The sequence below is a fragment of the Thamnophis elegans genome, chromosome 9 (genome assembly GCF_009769535.1).
Source record: "Thamnophis elegans isolate rThaEle1 chromosome 9, rThaEle1.pri, whole genome shotgun sequence".
Classification (NCBI taxonomy): domain Eukaryota; kingdom Metazoa; phylum Chordata; class Lepidosauria; order Squamata; family Colubridae; genus Thamnophis; species Thamnophis elegans.
The window spans coordinates 32047853-32056361 of NC_045549.1; positions in this window are offsets into that span (position 1 = coordinate 32047853).

Sequence of the window (8509 nt, forward strand, 5' to 3'; positions counted from 1 at the left end):
CCACTCCGCCAGAAATGGGGCTTCTGTGGGTCTTTCTTCCGGACATTAGCCCTCGTTGTGATAAAAACAACTCTTGTTGTTTTAGGGAGCTCCCTCTTGCACAGGTAGTCTTGTGGCACCTTAAAATTTTAATATGTTAATATGGACAGACTGACAGAAATTAAAAATAAAGACGAGACAATATCATGAAATTTGTATTAATGGTTGGAAATGAGGAAATGGAGTCGGAATAGAATATACTGAGGATTGCAGAATTGAAACTGGATAATACCTAGACCAGTGTTTCTCAACCTTGTCAACTTGAAGATGTCTGGATTTCAACTCCCTGGCTGGGGAATTCTGGGAGTTGAAGTCCAGACATCTTCAAGTTGATAAGGTTGAGAAACACTGACCTAGACAAATATACAAAAGGTGGCAAGGGATATGTTTATAATATTAAAGTAGCTATGTACCATAAGTAGGAACTGTATTTGTTGTTATGTTAAAAGATATATGGAAATGACAAGAATGGTTGCTCTGGGTCCAATGTTTAATATTTAATAAAAAAAATTTAAAAAGTTTAATATGTTAATTCTGGCATAAAGGCTTTTGTGACTAATGGCTCATATCTATCAGAAACAAAATGTCCTATGCACAAGATGATGAAATAGCCTGAAGCAGGATCCATACATTGTGTTAATTGGTTATTTGTGTAATATCCATTTGACTAGGTACTTCATAGAAGAAAGAGGGACCAAATCACATCTCCCAAATCCCGTTGCCACAATTGTTGGAAATGGGGTGGGATAGTTTTTGTTGCCATTTTGGGACAAAGTATACATGAAAATTAAAGTAAACTCTAAAAAAAAATCAAAAACCGCAATGCTTGTCCCCATGCTATACCATTTCCTGCAGTTCTTGGAATCCTCAAGCTGGGACAAGTAACGGGGCTCACTTCGTTATGCGGCACTAGGGATTCGAACTGCCGACCTTTCTGATTGACAAGTTCAGCACCTTAGCCACTGAGTCACCGTGTACCTTTAGTACCAATATATATTTAAAGTCACAACCCCTGGTATGCCCAAATATGGGAGGAAGGTCACACTTCCATTCTCTATCCTTCGGCTCGTCACAAGAGACCATCCAGACAGAAACCCAATATTTTTTTTACTGTTGCCTTTTTGTTAATATATATATATATATATATATATATATATATATATATATATATATATATATATATGTGTGTCACAACCCCTGGTAAGCCCCAATTATGGGAGGAAGCTAACTGCTTTATTTATCAGCACAAATAAAAAAACATATATATATATATATATATATATATATATATATATATATATATACATACATACATACATACATACATACATACATACATACATACATACATATATATATATATATATGATTTTTACAACCCCTGGTAAGCCCCAATTATGGGAGGAAGCTAACTGCTTCCATCATCTGTCCTTCGGCTCGTCACAAGAGTCCATCACGACAGAAACCCAATATTTTTACTGTTGCCATATATATATATATGGTTAGGTGTATGTAAATGCATAGTTGGATAAATTAACTCTAATAAAATCATTCCAAACCAGCTCACTGACAATTATTCAATATTGTGGTGTTTGCTCACCTGTAGTGAGCAGCAAATATATGCAATAAAATAAATATATATTATTTAATATGTGATTAAATAATTTTGCCTTCATTTTTCTAAATGAAATATGATCCAAACCAAATAAAATCTGAAATTAACTTATTTAAGGCTTCTAAAGGAGAAAATGATGTAGTGATTAAAGCATTAAGGCCTATCCAACAAATGCAATTCAGTGGAAAGCAAAGTAAGGTTTTACATTTAGGCAAGAAAAAACAAATGCATAGTTATAGAATAAATGGTACATGGTTCAATAGCAGTAATTGTGAGAGGCATCTAGGAGTCCTATTGAACAACCACTTAAGTAGGAGTTAGCAATATGTTGCAGCTGCCAAAAAACCCAATGCAATCCTAGGGTGCATCAACAGTGGAATAGTATCAAGATCACATGAAGTATTATTACCACTATACTGTCCTGGTGAAAGCACACTTCAAGGTGCTACTTGTCACCCATAAAGCCCTACATGGTAGTGGATCTGGGTACTTGAGAGACCGCCTACTGCCAATTACCTCCACGCGACCTATTAGATCTCATCGATTAGGCCTCCTCCGAGTTCCATCTGCCGGTCAATGCCGACTGGCAACTACGCGGAGGAGAGCCTTCTCAGTGGTAGCTCCGACCCTATGGAACGATCTCCCCGTGGAGATTCGTACCCTCACCACCCTCCAGACCTTCCGCACAGCCCTCAGAATCTGGCTATCCCGTCAGGCCTGGGGCTAAGACTGTAACCCGCCCGAATGGTATGAATGTTGTGTTTTTAATTATGTATTGTCTTATATGTTAAAAGTTTGTCTCCCCCTCCCTTTTGGGTTGTGAGCCGCCCTGAGTCCCCCCAGGGAAAAGAGCGGCATACAAATAAATTTCTACATTCTACATTCTACACTTGTCACGTTCTGGTCGCCAAAATATAAAACAAATGTTGAGTCTCCAGAAGAGTATAGAGAAGAACAACAAAGATGAATAGTGATCAGGAGGCTAAAACGTGATGAATGGTTGTGAGAACTTGATATTAGTCTTAACCAAGAGAAGGATTAGGAGTGACATAATGAAAGTCTTCTAATATATGAGAGACTGCCACAGAAAGAAGGGAACAAGTTATTATCCAAAGCACCTGAGGGCACAACAAGAAGTAATGGATGGGAATCTATCAAAGGCAGATGCAACCTAGAAATTTTCTGACAACAAGAACAATCAGTGGAATGGCTTGTCTTTAGACATAGGTGCTTCCACACTGGAGGCTTTTGAGAAAATATTGGACAGCCATTTGTTCAGAATGATATAGGGTCTCCTGCTTGGGCAAGGGGTTAGACTAGAAGACCTCCAAGATCCCTTTCAACTTTGTCATTCTGTATTGGGCTAGGAACAACTCGCCTTCAAACAGAAATGTTTGATGGCTAACTTTAAAATTGTCATTTTCCTGCAAACCAATCTACTCGTGGGATTATTATATAGGAAAAAAACAAGGAGGGAATTGTATAACACCAGCTTAAAGACCATGGATAAAAGGTAAGATATAAATCTAATGTATATTATCCAAACTGCAAAAAGAAAAAAGAAAAAAAAAGGATTTTTAAACATGCTGTGCCTTTTTGCTACCCTCTACTGGTCATTCAAATTTTTGTTGCCTAGATGTCCCTTAGGATGAGCTTTCCTCAAGCTATGTTGGGATTTATAATGCCAATGCATTTAGAGTGCATCAAATGTAGAAAGGGTATGCCATCCTAAAATATTCCTAACAATATATTAGTGCTGCTAAAAGTGTGAGGACAAAGTGCATGGGCACTGTATGAATTTGATTGGCCCATTACAATCCCCATCCAAGTGCCTTCTGTTTCTAAGGCAAAAAATGCCATTCAATTTTGCTACACTTTAATAGGAAGTAGATAGTTTACCTGGCTACCACTTTTGTACTGACCCCAACTTCTGCAATTTTAAATATAAGCTGAAAATCATGTTATTATCTCTTTTACACCAGCCCATGTGGAATGAAGAACATTACTGTTAAAATATTCTGCTACTCAAACCTTTTCCTAATTGCATAATCACAGCTATGCCACCTATCTAGAATTAGGAGAAAGTGCTACCATAGCAACATTCCTTGGCCAGCTTTCCCATTAGAATCCACTGTGCCATCAGACTTATATAATTAGCTAATTGGTATTTTTGCCCTGTATAGTATTTTCAAACTTGGTACCTTCTGTGTAAGGTTGACCACTCATTCATTAGTAGACAAATAGGTAAGGATGTTCTTCACCCATTTGTTAATTCTCCAAGATCTGACTTTTTTTTTTCAGATCAGAATATTTTCTAACAAGTAATATGTTGCAGTTTCTTGTCATTTTTGTTTTTTAAGAATGTATGTGAGAGAACTAGGGGTGTATTTTTAAAGAAACAAATGCTTCAGCTGATATTTTGGCTTGCTGCATGTCACTTTACCATCTCATTTCTACAAAAAAAAAAGAGAGAGATGTAACAGATCATGGATAAAAAATAGTGGATGATAGTTAATGATCAGTGAGGAAGTAAGAAAACTCCTAATTTTTTCACTTATATTCATTATTTATAACCTGTGAACTCCATGTAGACATTAGAAAAGACTTCCATCCTGTAAATGCTTAGCTCCATCCAGTTGCCCCAACGCTTCCCTGAATTTACACTACAGGATCATTTTTAAAAAAACATTATTGCAGGCTAATTCTGCTGAATCCCAGGAGTTCAATTCTGACTGGCTCAAGATTGACTCAGTCTTCCACTCTTCCTAGGTCGGTAAAATGAGGACTCAGATTGTTGGGGGGGAAATACGCTGATTCTGTAAACTGCTTAGAGAAGGATCTGAAAGCACTATGAAGTGATATATAAGTCTAAGTGCTATTGCTATATACTTCATATGTATATGAGTAGTTTAAATCCTACTAATAGATGCTTTCATAAATACTGGTGAGCTTTAAGTAAATTATCTCTATATCCTGCAAATCTGATTGCCAAGATTTACAGCATTCATGGAACAATATCACCCTCTAGTGGCAATCTTGACATTAATTCTCTTGTATATTAGGCATGTTTATTTTTCAAGAAATAAAATTCTAGCCAAAATACTTCTTACTATAGCCAGAGTAAAACACAGGAAGAGCCATTTGATTTCAGTCCAGGCTTAATGTTCAACCTAGCATTTATACAAGTAAAAATTGTTATAATTAACTTTGATCTTATTCTAAATGTAGACAATATATATATTTATTACTTGGCACAACATTGGTCTGCCAGGCCTTTAAAAAGCTCACTGCTCAACATACTACTTAGACATAGAAGATAATTCCTTAACTTGAAGTAATTTTACAATGCAAAAAATGCCTTAAAAATCGGGATTCAATTTTCACTCTTCGTTTTTCCGTATTATTTGGCAACCCTTTACGGGCCTTCTAGCTACAAAATCAGAGCATATACTATACAGCATAGTATTTTTGATATTTTTTTAAGCCTAAAATCAAATTAAAAGGTAGTATTAAATTCTTTCAATTCATAGGAAATTGATGAAATGCTATGGAACGCTTACTGTGTATTATTTTCAAAAATAAAAATACCTTCTTTTTATATGCAATCAATGCTCACTAATCTGTTCAGAATTTTACCTGTTCCTGTCACAAGGACCTCTGCAACCTTGTTGCATTTTTCTGGTCATTTTCAAAGTAATTCACCATTTTGTTTTCTAAGAATACGTACAAGACTATTTATAAAGATAACGGTGAAAGTATGCCTCGGTATGCACCATGACAGTCTATTTAATTATTTTAAAAAATAAATGTAAGTCTGAAAGCAGAACCTGGTGGGGCTTGCAAGCATGATGTTTATAGAGTGATTTTGCAGGGGATGGGGTGTAAATTCTGACAACTAATCTGAGATCAAAGCCTTTGTATAAAAGAACATTCGTGGATTCCCATGAATTTCCTACAAATGCAGATCCTAATTTTGAATGCAAAAGACTAATTATGACTAATTTAAGCTCCATCTGAATACATTTATTAATCTTACCCAAAATAAGCATTATATAAAGAAATAAACATTTTTAAAAGGTATGTTTATGTATACTTATGACTGAATAGATGCCCTAATCCAGGAAAGATGACAACATTTCTAGTTACAGGAAATGTAGTTAAATGACAACAGAGGTTTTTCTGACACAAATTCAGATGGAGCAATAATTCATCTCAACTGCCTACTACTACCTACAACTTAAATAAAAAGGAGCTTACACCAAAGTTCCCTTCAGATGTACAGAATTACAGTATCCATAGTTTTGAGTTAGTTTGACAAAATAGATCACAATCTACTACTTGGTAAGCTAGAAGAATGTGGAAAAGAAAACATCCACCACTAGATGGATTTGTTGCTGGCTGACAAACCATACTCAACGAGTAGTCCTTAATGGTACTACATCCACATGGAGAGAAGTAAGCAGTGGGATACTACAAGGCTCCGTCTGAGGCCCAGTATTCTTCAATATCTTTATAAATGACTTAGATGAGGGAATAGAAGGGAACTCATCAAATTTGCAGATGATACTAAACTGGCAGGAATAGCTAACACCCCAGAAGACAAATTCAGAATCCAAAAAGAACTTGTCAAACTTGAACAATGGGCCCTATCCAACAAAATGAATTTTAATGTGGAGAAAAGCAAAGCTTTATATTTAGGCAGGAAAGTGGAGTTCTAGCGGATGATCATTTAAATATGAGCCAGCAAGGTGTAGCAGCGCGTAACCTCTGCAAACTGGTTGTTAAACCGGTAGGATCACACACTTGGGCCCAGCATTTCTATTTTATAGCTGTCACTCTGCCCATTCATGTTCTACATCAGTGAGACATTGGTAAGAATTTGAGGAGGTCATCATAAAACCAGACAATTTTTGTAGCAAATAATTCCTTTAGTATCTCCAAGTGAATTTATTGTAGTGTATTGAATATGAAGTGATATAATGGGGAAAGCATCTCTTAGAGTAGTGCTTTCCAAGCTTGGATATATTACCCAAAATTGGATAAAAGTAGTTGAAACATGAAACCATTACCCAATCATAACAGGGACATTTAACTGACTTAAACTGTTTTACCCACATTGGGTGAAAAAAAGGATTTTCTGATCAGCTGTTATGTGTAATTAAGGAAACGGTTTGAGAAGCACTGTCTTAGAAGTTGTTAGGAAAAAAATAACCCTAGGCCAGACATGTCCTTTTTCTTGTAAAACCACATTTTCCATTTACAGGATTATAAACACTCTTGTCCACAATCACATTTTCTTGTCTTTGTTCTGATTGTGACAATGTGCTGAATAGGATACAGTGGGAAATAGTTTAAGTGCTGAATAGAATGCAGTGGGAAATTATTTAAGGGGGCAAAGCAAGCTCACTTGTTTATCTTGAAGTTTCTTTCTCAAAACTCAAAAGTCTACTGCAGATACAATGGCCTTCTTTTCAAAACCATGGAAGGATTCCACAAAGGAAAGCACATGAAACACAAACCATCAGTTTCTATATTGTAGAAGGTTGGAAGGGGAAGTGAATAGGCTCAGAAAAACCCTGTCATAAGCAAGTATAACTACTATTGATCTCAATTGCGGACACCTGCAGAAACATTCCTTTGCTATAACACTCCAATCACAAGTAGATAAAATTTATACTGCCCTACTGCAGCATGTCTTAATCCTGATGTGTAGACCAACTCCTAGAACTCTTTAAGGTCTGTGGGCTTCAACTCCCAGAATTCCTCAGCCTCCACGCAAAGCCAGAAATGGGACTAATTTCATAAACTATGTGTCAGGTTCCAAGTAATGCATCCATCACAAATTGAACTGTGAGGCATTCCATTTTCTCAAAGTACAAATTTATTTAGATACACCACATTGGCACTAACTGGTGAAAAGCCAGAACTAAAGTTCCTGGGCTTTTCACCCCAATATAAATTTCAGATTCTCAAGTTTCCAAAACAAACTATCACATTGTCCAACCAAGATGGGAGGTGGTTGCTTGGAGACTTCTATCCTCCTCGGGTCACTCAACCACTGGAATGTGCTTGACTCATTGTTAGCTATGAAGTTATGACTGAAGCAGAGGTGGTATTCAGCCAGTTCGGACTGGTTCACACGAATCGGTAGTGGAAGGCATGCAGAAATTGGCTGTATGCCATCCTATTTAGGCATGTTTTTAAGGCCAGGTGCACGTGCGCAAAGTGAGCAGGCATGCGTGGGGTGAACCGGTGGTAACAAAATGTGAAACCCACCACTGGACTGAAGACTCTGTCCTCCTTCAGCTTCACACTGTGTCAAACTGAATTCATATTAGAATACCCAAAGATACAAATAATCCCACATCCAAATCAAATTCAGGCTTGACACCATGATTAAATTAATAACTATTTTAGGAGGGACTTCAGGGGACAACATTGGCAAAGTGTGGTTTCACTTTCATAGAGCCAGCAACCACAACAAAAAGAGTGGGAGAGACTAGGGTGTTGATTTTTGACAGTTAAGGGGCCAGATGGACTTAAAAGAACATTTCCTCTGGGTGTTTTAAAATTTTATAGAGAATATATAAAGATTTTAAAATTAATTGTCAGAAATCCTCCCATGGGAAAGTTTTGTTAATTGAAAAATAAATAGATAAGATAAGAGGACTTTGAAGATTGACTAGAGAGAACCATAAAGAGCTGAAGATTACAATTGAAGGAGAGTCAACCCATTAATGCAATAGAGCAGGGCTGTCAAATCCCCAACCCTCAGGCCAGATGCGTCATGCGCTGGCCACACCCACGCCTGGCTTCGTGAAGGGGGAAAATAACCCACGTGACGCCGCCATGATG